The sequence below is a fragment of the Microcaecilia unicolor genome, chromosome 11 (assembly GCF_901765095.1).
Source record: "Microcaecilia unicolor chromosome 11, aMicUni1.1, whole genome shotgun sequence".
NCBI lineage: Eukaryota > Metazoa > Chordata > Amphibia > Gymnophiona > Siphonopidae > Microcaecilia > Microcaecilia unicolor.
In genome coordinates, this window is record NC_044041.1 from 82,122,458 (window position 1) to 82,138,635 (window position 16,178).

General features: G+C 42.3%; 1 pseudogene; it reads left to right on the forward strand.

Moving 5' to 3' along the window:
• Positions 1-6,751: 6,751 nt before the first annotated feature.
• LOC115480938 overlaps positions 6,752-16,178 on the forward strand; it is a 39,370-nt pseudogene continuing 29,943 nt past the window's right edge.

Sequence of the window (16,178 nt, forward strand, 5' to 3'; positions counted from 1 at the left end):
TCACCACTTACAGCACTGAGCCCTGATACAATTTCCTGCTTGTATAAGTAGAGGAGTGTGGTAGCCATGTTAGTCCACTCTTAAGGTTATGAATAGAAATCAAACAAAATAAAACATAGAAAAGAAAATAAGATGATACCTTTTTTATTGGACATAACTTAATACATTTCTTGATTAGCTTTCGAAGGTTGCCCTTCTTCGTCAGATCGGAAATAAGCAAATGTGCTAGCTGACAGTGTATATAAGTGAAAACATTCAAGCATTACTATGACAGTCTGACAGGGTGGGAGGATGGGGGTGGGTAGGAGGTATGCATGGGGACATCAAAGCATATCATTGATATTCTAACAGGATGGGTGTGGATAGGTGAGGGGTGGTGGTGATCAACAGAGACATACAGCTTTATGGTTTATAATGGGCTAGGAACCCCAGATCCTGTTAAGTCCTTTCTGTTGGGTGTTAAATATTCAATCATTCTGACTTCAAAGGTCTTACGTTCTTGTATGGTTTTAAAGTTACCTTTCAGGATTCTCACTGTGAAGTCACTGGTACAGTGTCCTGGTCCTGTAAAATGTTGACCAACAGGTGTGGGAACCCTACTGGCACCAGCATTGTTCATGTGATGTCTATGTATAAGAAATCACAGAACTTGCTTGACATGACTCCTGTCTCGTAAAATTCTTCTGCTTTGGTTCTGCAACCTGCTGGAATGAAGGTAGTTGGTAGAAGTGTGCACAGGGACATAATCTGGTCCCCATCCCCAGTCAATTCTTTTCCATCTCCATCATATTGCTACTTCCCCCGCACCATCCCCTCAGTTGTCTTTTCCATCCACATACCACATCACATTTAAAAGATCTTGTAAATTCAAAGAAAATATAAAATGCATCCTATAACTTCGTTAAAATTTAATACAAACATTCAAGAAAACCATATTCTTACTAACATTCATAGTTCATAATGTTCTCGCAGTCCTTTGTTTCAAGCTATGTGCAAATAATTAACAGTCTACAGAGGCAGAGTTCAGTTCTATTCTCCGTTCCTTGATTGTTCAACCTCTTACTGAAAAAGAATGTTCTGAGGCAAGAGTTCCAGGTAGAGTTGAGCATAGGAACATAATCTGGTCCCTCATTCCCACCACATGTCCAGTCCATTCTTTTCCATCCCCACCCCAATCCGATCATATTGCTACCATCCGCGTCGATTTCTCATTGTTCCTGTTCGTACCTCTAATACTCTGTCTCCTTTCCATGATCACTACCTGTATTAATTTTCCTTTCTCTAAGGTTAGATTAATGGATATAGTGTTAGTGGTCTCTTCCCTTCTTCCACATTCTGTCAATGCCAATACATTTCTTATATACTGCTACACTCCCCAAAAGGGTCCAGTGTGGTTTACATCAAATAAAACATAAAAAATTTAGTAAACCCTAAATAAGATACAATATAAAAAAAACAAAAAATCAATCAATTAAGAGTAAACATACTGTATAAACTTTAGGTAATCAAAAAGGTTTTAAGTCTTTTATGAAAAGATTTAGTGTGAGTCAGTTCTAACATCAGTATGGAGAGAATTCCAGTGAGAAATCATAAAACTAGAAAAGATGGTCTTAGCTATTAAAAAAAAACAACTCTTCAAAACTACAGGTTGTAATATCAGCAAATCATGCAACTGCATGGAAAAACCTGCCTAATGGAAAACAAACTAAAATCGGTTACTAGAGATGAGGAAAGGCCTGAAATATTAAACAAGCTGATTTAAACATTCTCTGCTGCACTGGAGGCCAACATAAAGTTAATTTATAAAATGAAATATTCTCAAACTTCCTAAGCCCCAAAATTAGCCTAATATATGTAATTTCCTTAACAGTTTGACTGATAAACCTAAATAAGAGTGTTACTGTAATCCAGATGTGGAAGAACCATCATCTGGACCAATAAAGCATAGGCAGATTGGTCAAAATATGATCTTATCAATCTCAATTGCCTCAATTTAAAGATTGTTTTTCTCCAGAGCTGGTTAACTTAGGGCTCTGTCCTTTGGAAGAGCCACCAGAACCTCTGTAAGAGCCTCGAATAAGTGGAAATGTGTCCTATTTGGGCCCCATTGCCTTGACTACACTCAGGGGCCAATGCAGTTACCTTGTCCTTGTCAGAAACATTCGCTAAAGCTCAGTGCATGGTTTCCTAACACAGGTGTAACACAAACATTTTGCTCCCCAGTGCTGTAGGTAAATAGCGTGGAAATAGGCCTTGCGCAGAAAATATGGACTAACATGGGAGAGCATATATACATAGATATACACAGATGTGAAGCGTTTGTTTACACTTTCTAACAATAATAGAACCAGGGGACACAAGATGAAATTAGAATATGGTAGGTTTAAAATGAATCGGAGAAAGTTTTTCTTTATTCAGCGCATAGTTAGACTCTGGAACTCATTGACGGAGAAGGTAGTGACAGCAGCTGGCCTTGCTGAGTTTAAAGGGGGGTCTGGATATGTTTGTGCAGCGCTGCGTATGCCTGTAGCGCTATAGAAATGCTAAATAGTAGTAGTAGTCCTGAAGGAAAAGTCCATTGATCGTTATTAAATTTTGGGGTTTTGCCAGGTTCTTGGGGCCTGGATTGGCCGCTGTTGGAGACGGAGTGCTGGGCTTGATGGACCTTGGGTCTTTTCCCAGCGTGGCGGTGCTTATGTGCTTATGCAGGAGTTCAAACTGTGGAGCCTTTTACGAAAGGATGTTAAAATCTGGTCATAGTGTGTTCTAATGTGGGACTCTCCTATGCACTAAGCCCAGATTTACTGTGACATCTATTGTAGACTTTTTCTTTTTGCAGATCGTGATAATGTGCCCAATTGCACGCCGTATCTGCAAAAAAATGAATATGGGAGCAGTTAGGAGGTGCTAAGGGCTTCCGTCTTAACCATATGTTATTCAGTTAGCGTGTGCTATCTGGATAATGCGTCTTCGCCCAATCTGTGCCCATGACGCCCACACCCTCCAAAAATATTTTCAAAAAAATCACGAACGTGCGGTTTAGCATGCGCTAACAGGCACAATACTGCAATACACTTAATGTGTTTTACAGTAAGCCTTTTCTCCTGCACTAAATGTGTATTAGGGCTTAACCGGTGTTGGGTATGATTCAATCTAGTAAATTGAAATGATGATTTAAATCTTTTACCTTGATTTTAAATTTAGATTTGAAGAAATCACTTATTCAAGTGATTGTGTATCTTTTTCAGTTATTAAATCAAAAATCATTTGCTGGTGGATGTTGATTTAATCTTAGGATTCATGGATTTATTACCATGATGGTCAATAACACCAGTGAAGTCTAAATTCGAGTTTAAGCTACCAAAGTCCGTAAACTCTATTTATATATTAATTCTTGCCATATATGGACTTATAATTTGCACATTCAGACTTATCAATATTGATGGATTAGTCTATAATCTTGTTTTGTGACAATTACATTTCCATCAGTCCAAATGGGTTGTCACCATCCGCCAGCAGGTGGAGATAGAGAACTATAATAAGCTGTGCCTCATAAGCTGCGCATAGCAACCAAGCCAGTATTCTCTATCTCCAGCAGGTGGCCTCCTGTCCTGCTTGCAGGTTCAGTTAAGTTTGGGGTTATCCTGTTCCTCAGCTGTAAACCTAGTGGCCTAGGTCCCTTCCTGCTCCCCCGTTGCCACTTTCAACCTCTTCATTGCGGTCTTCCCTTCTCTCTTTCTCCTGCTTCTATCTAAAAAAGAGAAAAAGCAGCCACTGCGGTTCTTTTTGAGAGTGCTTGTGCTGTTGGAAGATTGTGAGGCTTCAGTCAGTGTCTTGTGAGACTGGCTGTTTTCTGTGAGCAGATTTATTATTCTCTATGGCTGAGCCTATTAAGTCTTGTGCGCACTGTGAGAATGAGCTCTTGGCTACCGGTTCTTTCACACTTTGTTTTACTTCTGTGGACATGCCGCTTTTGCCTACTGTGGCCATCAGTACTCCGGCTCCGTGAGTTCAATCCGGCCCTGCTCCGATGGTGGTTTTGGCGGGCTGAGCACCAACGGCTCCTGTGCTCTGCAAGACCAGTGGCCATTTTGTCAGTGGGTTCCTGGCCCTCTACCGTGTCCCGGGATGTTGGTTTTGCGGGGGTAGAAGTCTCTGCCCTGCTTTTTCACCTGAATTTGTTCTTTTATTACATCAGGCCTTTTTTAAAAGTCAGATCAAGCTGCCTCTCCTTCCTCCCCTCACATTGAGAAGCAGCTTCCCAAGAAACAAAAACTTTCCGTTTTGCAGGATTTGGAGAATGTTCCCCCTCCGGACTCAGAGGAGGTTTTATCTGTGTATTCTGACCATCCTAGTTCTTCTGATGGCCCTGACCTGGACATTTCGGAGGCAGATGGGGTTGATAATCGTACTGTGGCTAGGTTGTTTTTGCAGCTCAGTGGGAGACCCCTGATTCTAACCTCTCGGTGGCTCGCGCTATGTCCAAATTATATCTCCTTCTGCCATCTGATTTAGACAGTGCTTTTTTTGTAGAAGAAAAGGTGCCAGTACTCATTATGAGCGGGGTCACCACATGTGGCTCCACCCCTATGATAGCCACACCCTTATAGCAGCCCGGCGCATATAAACAGACATCATTGAAAGTATTATACTAGTATAGGAGAAAAAAAATAATGTGATGTTTTTTTATTATAAATAATTTCTACAAGCTGTTACAGCTCCAGTATACCCAGTGCAAAATAAGACAGCAGATGTAAATTCTCAAATTGGACATATTCCAAACACTAAAATGAAAATAAAATGATTTTTTCTACCTTTGTTTTCTGGTGACTTTGTTTTTCCTGATAAGTCGGTCCCAGTCTCTGATTCTGCTGCTCTCTATCTGTTCCCTTAACTCTGTTTCCAGGGATTCCTTTCCATTTATTTCTTTACTTTCCTCCTTTCTTCTTCATTTCTTGTTGTACATCCATAGGTAAAAGCTGGGTCCTCCACAGACTTGACTGGAGGAGGTATAGAGTGGATCCAGTTTTTGCCTATTTTCTCCATCCATGTGCAGTTTTTCTCCTCTTTTCTCTTTCCCTCAACTCCGTCAGTATGCCTCTCCCGTCAGTATGCATCTCCTTCCTATTCTCCCCTCCCCACCATCCATGTGCATCTCCTTCCTCTGTCTTCCCTCTCCTCCATCCAAGTCCAGCACTTCTTCTCTCTCCTTAACCCTCCATCCGTGTGTATCTCCTTCCTCTGTCTTTCCTTCCCTCCAACATTTCTCTTCCCTGCCCTTCCCTCCATCCATGTCCAGCATTTCTCCTCTCTCCCCTCCCCTCCATCCATATGCATCTCCTTCCTGTCTGCCCTCCCCTCCATCAATCCATGTCCAGCAACTCTCCTTTCTCCCCTGCCCTCCTCTCCTCTCCTATCCATGTCCAGGGTAAACTTCTACAAAACAGATGAAGATTAATTCTACTGTCATTTAATTTTAATATATTCCATCGTCTTTATAAACACCAGGCTTCTCAAGGCAGATTACAACCAGTTAAGATGAACCCATCAGGAAACAGAATATTCTCACTGACATCTGGCTATCTGTAACAAGTAGGGGAGCTGCTGGCCCTCAGAAAAAAAAGGTGCCAGTACGCCATACCTGCTTATACCGGCACAAAAAAAGGACTGGATTTAGAGCAGTTTGCTCTGCCTAAGGAGGATGCCTATATTACTGTGGTTACTAAACATACCACTATCCCTGTTGAAGGTGGCACTAAGGACATGCATGACTGCAAGCTTGAGGTTTCTTTGAAGCTTGCCTTTGAGCCCCTTTGTTCAACAACTATCAAGATCTTACTTTAAAGCATAGGTGCACAGTATAAGAGGCTTGGGGAGGCTAAGCCTCTCCAGCCACAAGCCCCCAAAGTATACTTCTGGTCCAGCGTCTCTCTGTCTCGGTCTCATCTCCCCCCCCCCCCCCCCCCCCCCCCGATGCAGCATCTATCCCTCTCCCTGTGGTCCCTCTAATTTGATTTAGATCGCCACAGGTAGCAGCACGCCAGCATCGTACTAAAATAGCTTGCTTCAGGGCTTCGGCCTGACGATGGCATTTCTTGTGACGTATCCCGCTGCCTCTGACCAAACTTCCTGCTTCCACGAGGGTGGGACGCATGCGCATCATAAGGAAGGAAGGCTCCCAGTACAAAAACCCGATGCGAACTGTCTTAGTATGCTGCCGTGCTACCAGCTGCAATCTAATCAAATTAGAGGGACTCCAGGGAGGAAGCAAGAGGGGAAAACACTGCATTCGGGGGGGGGGGGGGGGGAAGGGGGACAAGAGAGAGGGACAGACACTGCCATTCGCTTCTACCTACCCTCCTCTCCTCTTCCTCTACACATTAATTGATTTGCTTACTTTATTATTTTTGTCTATTAGATTGTAAGCTCTTTAAGCAGGGACTGTCTTCCTTCTATGTTTGTGCAGCGCTGCGTACGCTTTGTAGCGCTATATAAATGATAAATAGTAGTAGTAGTAGTAGAGGGATAGATGCTGCAATGGGGGGAGGGGAAAAAACGAAGGAGAGGGATAGATGCTGTAATGGAGGGGGGGAATGAGGGAGCGGGATAGGTGCTGCAATGGACCTGGGGGGGGGGGGAGCAGACAGGAAGAGGTGCTGGATACAGGAGGGGGAGAGAGACGGCCCGCCCAGAAATCCGGACAAACGGGCAGATTGGCAAAACCGCCCGGTTGCCCAGACATGTCCTCAAAAAGAGGACATGTCCGGGTAAATCCGGACATATGATAACCCTAGGAGAGGAGCAATTTCAGAATTTAGAAGCTGTCTCAAAAAGTGGTTTTAAGAAGGTCACTTTAACAGAGAATAAAGGTCTTTGCCTTTATGAGTCCCTATAACAAAGCAGGCAGTGGGACCAAGTAGGGGAAATGTTTATCAAGGACTGCAGTGATTACTATCATAGGCTTTGAGGGTGCTCGAGCATTCCCAATATTGAGATAATTCCTTGTATGTGTCTAGGGAGGGGTTATTTCCATTGGTGGGCTTAGCAGATCCAATAATTCTGAAATGATTACTATAATCTGAGGTAAGAAGTGAGAAATTACAGGACAAAATCAGTTTTAAAAAGCTGAATTTTAACAAAGCTGATAATCATTAATAAAGCAACGATTCTTTCCTTATTAGGTTCAAAGGTAAGATCTTATGCAGTCTCAAAAGGTCACTTATCTAATTCATTAACTACTACTAAGATATCCGTATATAAAAAAAGCATATATGTAATCTATTTTCTGCCTCGCACTCTCTAAAGTGCTGTCATTTTAACAGGTGTAAAACAGCCACTGGATACCACCGAAATAGCTAGGTAACAAAGAGTGAAGGTTTAAATAGATTTTCAGAATCTTGGTTTAGAAAGAACCTTTGAGAATTTATTCCCCGCTACCTTTCTTAGAAGATCGACCCCCCTCTGCGGTGGCTACGAGAGACGGAAGTAAAAGCAGAAGTCAGCAGTGGGCTGGCACATGTTCCACCACTGCAAAGCCCGTCCCAGCTCTCACTTCCTCTCAGCCAGGCACTGCTCCTGTCCTGACTCCTCTGTTTCTTGCTCAAGTGACAGTTCGTCAAAGAGAAATAAAAGGCAAATTGTGACTCCCTTCACTCTGCTGGTCATCAGGTTAGCTCCTGCTTAGCCAGGTAAGCTTTTACAGCACTGTGCAGCCTTAGTACAATAGGCTCAATACAACCTGGGATAGATATCGCTGCGATTTAATGGATTAGTACAATAACATCCTTTTAATGTGCTACTTGCCAGAGGGTGGGTATTAGGCCACCAGAGGTCAGGTGTGGTTCATGTGCATCTTTCCTCCTTCTGGCTGATTTGTTGGGGATCCGCTGTAGTTATTGGGCAGTAAACCTTTCCAGAATCTTATCAGCTTGTTGTTTCTTTTATTACCGCCCATGTTTTATTATAACCGTCCTAGAATATTATTATGCATATTTTCAAAGCACTTAGACTTACAAAGTTACATGTATATATATAAAGTGCTTTGAAAATATGCCTTTGATAGACTTACAAAGTTACATTAGTAACCTATGGAACTTTGTAAATCTTAAGTACTTTGAAATGAGCACCTATATATAGTGTTTTAATTAAATCAATTAATCAGATTGTGGGCCCAGAGCTAACTTAGATGGGCCCTTCCATGGCACGCACGACACGGCAATCCACAACCCCCCCCCCCCCTAGAGATATTAAAAAACTTATAGATTTTTTTCACCTACCCCACATCAACATCTCTCCTCCTCTGCGGCGTCCTGACATCTGCCCGCCCATTGCTGAACCCTGTCCCTCCCTGTACCTTACAGGTGTCCCCGGCACCTGAGTGATTTAATTATTGCTGCCAGCAGCTTCCATCGACTGGGTCCCACCAGACAGGAAATGATGAAAACCAGGGCAGGACCCAGCTGATGGAAGCCTGCAGAGCCAGTGTAAGCAGCAATAATTAAATCACTGTAGGCACAGGGGATGCCTGTAAGGTACACCAGGGAGGGACAGGGTTCAGCTATGGGCGGGCAAATGCTGGGATGCCATGGAGGAGGAGAGATGTTGACGTGGGGTGCCACTGCTGGGTGGGCCCGAGCCAAGAATGGGTGGGCCCATACCCAACCAGGCCCCCTCATAGCTACGCCACTGGGGCAATATAGAAATTTTAGCCCAAGATAGAAACAAAGCTCTACAAAACTGTAAAGAATACAAGATTGCAGAGAGCCTGCAATATAAAATGTATATTTAGTATTGTATTCTAGTGTTTCTTTCTCAACCAGTCAAATCCCTGTGTACTTAAAGTGATCTGTAGGCCTACTGGTTATCACACCAGAATGATTTCTGCTAGCAGTCATATTTTATGGTGTAATGTTGTAGTGCTGATGTGTTTTTAGAAAGATTTTGCTGTCTAGATAGATTATGCAGATGACGAAAATTGTATATGTGGGTGACCCTGTTGAACTTCTTTATGAACCACACTCCACTGCAGCAACTCTGCTGTACCAGTGGAAACCCTCACCTTCCGCCCCCCCTCCCCCCCACAGCTCTGCCTATATACCTCGTTCCTTCCCTGTATTATCCCTGCTGTTGTAGTGAAACCCACCCCCCACACAGCTCTACCAATACACCTCACTCCTGTCCCACAGCACCTCCTTCTATTCCAGTATGGAGACCCCCCAAATTCAGTTCCATTAGGGCTCTTGCCCTGCATTACTCCCTGCTGAAGGTGTTTCACCATCCCTTCTTGCTTGAATTACTAAACCAGATAACATGAACTCGGAGAAGTGCGTATTACACAGCTTTTCTTCTTCCAGATGAATCAGTTGTAGAACCGCTTCTTCCCAGCGTTGTTCCCCATGTTATAGAACATTATGTCGGAAAACTAGAGAATGTCAGCCTAACGGATTCTCCATTGCAAAGTCACTTTTTTTTTAATCTAAAGATAATATAATATGGCTGCCATGTTAGTCCATTTATATGAACAAGACTCATTCAGATTATCACTGGAATGTTTTTATGATTCACTCAGTATACTGCAGAATTGTCATCTTTTGCTCACTCTGTCCTGACCTGAGGAAATGGGTTTTACCTTCTGAAAGCCAGTCAAAAAGGAAAGAATTAATGGCCTATTGTGACAGAGAAAAGTGCCTGCATATAATGAATATAAACCGCTTTGGTTGTACCACAGAAAGGCGGTATATTAAGTCCATGCCCTCATTTGGGGTTACCCACATAAAAGTGCACACGGTGGCAAGAATGCACTTACTTTTACAAGATATGGCTCCTGTTCTGGGGCACAGTTTGACTGGACCACGGGCAAGAGTCACGATTTTATGTGTATTTTATAAATACCTGTGAACGTGTGTGTACTTTACTCTCTAATAACATTTACACCCGCTGCTGAGCAGGTGTAATGTCTGTGGCTGCAGTGTAGCCACTATGTCTCCTGGTTTACCCCTAGTATTTTTATAAAGACTCATAGATGGCTACTGTGTGTACCTTTAGAAAACAGGCACCTACCTGGCCTCATATCCTGCAGTAGGTGACCCTCTTATAAAATTACTTTCCACATGTATTAAGTTAGCCCCATAAAACGGTATCACATGTACTGTGGTTGGAAACTGCTACGAGACTTTCCACTGACGTGGTAACTCAACTCCGGTATGTAGAAACACAAGCTATGGCTTTTGTTCCTGCAGGGATAACATTATGGAATGCATTACCTGGTCAGCTTCGGAATTGTAGCAGCGTAACACAATTTAGAAAGTTCAGTTGAAGACAAAATGTTTGTATCAGTGTTTTTTTTAATTTGAAGATTGAATTGTTATTATGGTTTGCTTTGGTTTACATTTTGTGATATGCATAATGTGAATGTTTTCTTGTACACCACCTAGTTATAGGTGGTATAGAACATTTTAAATAAATAAATAAAATTCTTTTTTGTTTGTATTATTTTTATTTATTAACATTTATTCTATTCATCTTATCTCAGATCCCAGACATTTTCAGTCACTGAAACTCGGTATGATGAGTTTTAAACATGTACTTGTTAATTTTATGTCTGCATTTTCCAAGAACGTTTCAGTTCCTACAGTGGATTGACAATCTCTCAGTGCTCACACACGTGAAGCTTTGTCCATCTTTCAGATGTTATTTTCCAACACTCTGTGCTGGATTATTATTTTAAATGCTATTTTATCTACAGATATTCTGAAACTGCAGACCAGGGTGCTCTGTGCACCTTTTAGTGAGAAAGACGTTGTGGAGGGAATGGGCGTATGGCTGATTGGAATTTACCAGTCGGTAGCCTGGGGGATGTTGCACTAGCCAAACTCAGTGAAATCCTGGACAACAATTCTAGCGAGGATGGAGGAAACTGGCTGAGGTCGCAGGCACAGAGAAGCGTTTCAAGTGCAGGTAAAGAGAAAGTGGAGAGGAATTTTTATACAGGGCTGTACAAGGATCCCAAACACTGGGCCTTTGACACCTATAGGATCATTTGAGTGGCAAACATTCTTGCTTTTGAAAAGAAAACAGGTTGACTCCTGCCCTAGGAACTAGGAATCAAGACAAACGCTGATAGGGGCATACTCTCAGTTTCTCCTTTCCCTTCTCTTGTCACCAGCTATGAACTTTTCAGAGTAGCCCTTGTTGGATGTCTTGTAGCACAATGAAGTGGAAAAGGGAATCCGAAAGCCCAACTACTGTTTTCTAAGTTGCTTGCAAATTCTGCATGAAACTGCTGTCTTATTTGGTGAAAAAAGGAATGTGCCACCATTTCTTCACTTAGCGCAGTGGGAGCTGTCCTGGTACTCAAGGACAAATTCAATTTTACAGTGGACAGGAGAAGCGCTAGTGTTGAAAGCATTAATCTATAACAGGCAGTGTTATATGTGTACGTGTGATGAGGAAAGTTCCCCTGATGATAAGGAGATGGTTATGATTCTAACTTTCGTAAAACTCCAAATAATAATGATATCAATTCTGTGAACAATGAAGGCTTTAGCTCCTGTAGCTCCTTTGATGACACTTGCATGAATGGTGACGGGGCTAACTTCTATGAATCTCCTGCTATTTTTTTTTTTGTTACATTTGTACCCCGCACTTTCCCACTCATGGCAGGCTCAATGCGGCTTACATGGGGCAATGGAGGGTTACGTGACTTGCCCAGATCACAAGGAGCTGCCTGTGCATGAAGGGGAATTGAACTCAGTTCCTCAGTTCCCCAGGACCAAAAGTCCACCAACCCTAACACTAGGCCACTCCTCCACTGATGGTTGTATGAGTACTGAAGCCTCTAATGTCCATAAATATTGTAATCTTGGTAGTCTCTAGGTTTATCCTGTGCTTCGTCTTGACTTTCAGTGTTGAGCAACTTATTTAGATGGCTTTCTCCTTTCTTTCCAGTGATGAGGAGTTGGAGACATGTTCTCTCAAGGTCTTGGAACCTGGAGGAAGTCCAAGTCGGCATCTTCTGCAGATGCTGTCAGAGAGAGCCTGCAGCCTCAAGCATCTGCTCAGTTGTTTTGACAGGATGGGTCACTTTGTTGCAGTTCAACTACTTTCCAGCATTGGTACAATCTTCCATTTCATCCTTGTGTCTACTTGTCTGGTCAGGTTTTGCCCCTCTCCCTGCAAGTTGATGTTTGCGACCTGCCTCTTCCATGTCTCCACCTTAGACTAACCCCCACACTTCCATTCACTGTCTTGTTCTCATGTCAAACGCTAGAAAAGATCTTGTACACTGTACAATATACACCATCATGAAGGAGAGGAAAGAGCTGAAAGGAGAATTGGAATACTTAATGTTGCATGCAAGGTAACATGAACGGAGCAGATCGCTAACAAACAAACGTAATTTATTATAGAAACCAATTGCAATATATGGATCACACAAACAGCCCGACACAGGCCGTGTGTTTCGCCCAACAGGGCTGCTTCAGGGGCTACCACGACAGTCCTCACTGTCAAATGAATGGACAAATATAGAATGTCCTGCAGATGAATATAAAGAAGATCACTTTAATCTGAAAAACAGCTGGATCAGAGATGCCAAACATAAAACGCTGACTTGGAGTCAGGTACTACAGTCTCATATCTCTGATCCAGCTGCCTTTGTGCTTTCTTGGGCATGCAAGGGTAATTACGTGTCACCTTTCACATATATGTTTTCACATAATTACTACATTACATAAACTGCTTGCATTTTTTTGAAACAAGATTAGTGCTACTTTACAGAAGGAAGTTTCCTTGTCATCTGAGCCACAGCTGAAGATCCAAACATCTCAAGGTTTTTGACATAGGCAGAGAACAAGAGAGGCCCTTTTGCAACATAGTGTTTTGATAATGTTTTTCTGTTTAATTATTAATAAAAGTGAAGGATGAAACAACTCATGGCAGTGTCACAACCTTGGCTTCATTGCCATTGAGAATTTATGCCCAGCCTTGTTTTTCAGACACCTGGAATGGGGACAGACTTAACAATCTCAATATGTATGCAATGGAAGAAAGGCGAGAGAGGGGAGATATGACATCCAAATACCTATGCAGCATAAATGCACAGGAGACGTCTCTTTCAATTGTAAGGGAGCTGTGGAATGAGGCGGCATAGGATGGTGAAAGGGGATAGGCTCAGAAGTAACCCGAAGAAATAATTCTTCATGGAAAGGGTGGAGAATTCATGGAACAGTCTCCCAGTGGAAGTGGTGGAGTTCAAAATAGCATCTGAATTCAAGAGAGCTTGGGACAAATATATAGGAACTCTAAGGGAGTGATAGGGAGAGTTAGATGTCATGGATGGGCAGATTGGTTAGGCCATATGGTCTTGATCTGCCTACATTTCTATGCTTCTGTGTTAATGAGTGGCAAGGACTCCTCCCATCACTGGCCTTCCTGTTTAATATTTGAGCAGAGAATTGTGATTGCTGTGTTAGTCCACTCGGATATGTGTTAATAAGAGTCAACAATAAAGTTGTAGGAGATACCTTTTTTATTGTACTTAGCAATGCATCTTTGACAAACATTTTAAAGCTTGTCAGAATTACATTGTAGTACAATAATAAAGGCCAAGACAGAGAAACTCACATCCTGGAGATGAATATGTGGCTGCACGATGGTGTCCTTAAAGGCATTCTGGCTTCCTGGCTATGGGACTGTTTTCCAAGGGCTGCTGAGCAGAGGATGGTGTCCATCTATCAAAGAAGTGTCTTCAGTAGCATTCTGGCTAACCCACTGAAGAGGGCTTTATGCTTAAAATACTTTTATTGAATTTTCAAAACCTGAATAGAAACATAATTTGACTGTGGCAAAAACTGAAAGTCTCAAAATGTAACAATAGACACACATCAGTCGTCGATAATGCTCAGAGAACCATTACTGGGATGTACTTATACCCAGGCTATAATCTGTTCAGGAAAGACAGGGTAGGACGAAAGGGAAGGGGGAGTGGCATTATATGTTAAAGATATTATTAAAGCCACACAATTGTATGACCTACAGGGTAAGAAAGAGGCATGTGGTCAATCTGGCAAGAGGGAATGGAAATGTATATACATTGGTTTTGATATGCAGGCCTGCTTCACAGACAGAAGAAGTGGACAAAGATTAATTTATAGCTGTGAAAAGGGACGCACTACTAATAGTTGATTTTAATATGCCAGATGTTCAATGTGGTCTCCTTATTGTAGGGTCTTTTTAGAAGCAGGGATTCTCTGAGGGGGACCTATTCCATTAGTTGGTAGTGGAACCCACGAGGTGATGGGGCATACTGGACTTAGTGCTTACTAATGGGGAGAGTGTTTCTGATGTTATAGTAGGTGATCATCTGGCATCCAGTGATAACCAGGTGGTGTGGTTTAATATTAACATAGGTGTGGAGAGGTTCATTTCAAAAGTGAAGGTTCTAGACTTCAGAAAAACTAATTTTGTTCAGATGGGGATTTTTTCAAGGAATTATTGTCTGGATGGGAACATCTGGAGGAAGTTTGAAAGCAATGGGCAAAACTGAAAGGAGCCATTGTAAGGGAACAAACATTTTTGTAAGGAAAGTAAAAGTAAGAGGAAAAGGAGGCCACTTTGGTTCTCAAAAGTAGTAGCTGAAAAGATAAGGAAAAGGAGGTTAACCTTTGTAAATTACAAGATATCATAGAAAGAGGAAAACAGGTGACAATATCTGTAAAAGCTGAGAGAAGCTGGTAGAGTAGTCAGGAAAGTAAAGATGCAAATGGAAGAAAAAAAATAGCCAATGTAGTAAAATGGGGGGGGGGGTCAACATTTTTGAGATATATCAGTGATAGGAAAACGTGCAAAAGTGGCATTGTGACACTCAAAGGTGAAGGGGAGGAATATGTAGAAGCTGACAAACATAAAGCAGAATTGCTTAACAAATATTTCTGTTCTGTGTTCACAGCTGAAGGGCAGGGAGCAGAACTGCAGAAGACAAACACAAATAGGAATGGAGGGGGTGGTAGTCCCTGAGCCTAAATGAATTCATGAGGAGTTGGCTACACTAAAGGAGGACAAAGCAATAGGGATAAAGCAATGGGGCTGGATGGCATACATGCGAGGGTACTGAAGGAACTCATGGAAGTTGTAGCAGCTCTGCTGGCTGACCCTTTCAATGCTTCTCTAGAGTCAGGAGTGGTCCCAGAGGACTGGGGAAGAGCAGATGTGGTCCCTCTGCAAAAAAGTGGGAAGAGGTTAGGAACTACAGGCCAGTAAGTCTGACTTCTGTGGTAAGTAAATTGATAGAAATGCTTTTAAAACAGAGAGTAGTAAGTTTTTGGAATCCAATGGATTACAAGACCTGAGGCAACATGGTTTTACTAGAGGCAGGTCTTGTCAGACAAATCTGATTAATTTCTTTGACTGGGTGACCATAGAGTTGGATCAAGGGAGAACATTAGATGTGGTGTATTTAGATTTTAGCAAGCCTTGACACTTCCGCGTAGACAACTGATAAACTGAGTGCCCTCAGTATGGGCCCTAAAGTGAGTGACTGGGTTAGGAACTGGTTGAGTGGAAGGTGACAGCGGGTAGTGGTAAATGGAGCTCATTCTGAGGAAAAGGATGTTACCAGTGGTTTGATGCAAGGTTCAGTTCTTGGACCGGTTCTTTTAAACATTTTTGTAAGCAATATTGCTGAAGGACTGGCTGGTAAGGTTTACCTCTTTGTGGATGATACCAAAATCTGCAATAGGGTAGACACCCCTGATGATGTGGATAACATGAGGAAGGACTTAGCGAAGCTAGAGGAATGGCCTGGAATTTGGCAGTTTAGATTTAATGCTAAAAAAATGCAGGGTCATGCATTTGTGCTGCAAAGGTCTAAAGTACAAACTAACGCATGCGTCAACCTTCTCCTACTTGAGCACACAATTCTGGAACGCACTGCCGACGTAACTTAAAAACGATCTATGAACTAACTAACTTCCGCAAACTACTGAAGACCCATCTCTTTAACAAGGCATACCACGAAGATCAACAAATGTGATCTCCTCCACTTACATCCAGAATTGTCTTTAATATTTGATTGTTATACTACTATCATGCTTTATCATTATCATGTTACCCAAGATACTTCTGTAATACTAAATGTCTATTCTCTAATATGTTTCCACTATCCATGATGTATTGTAAGC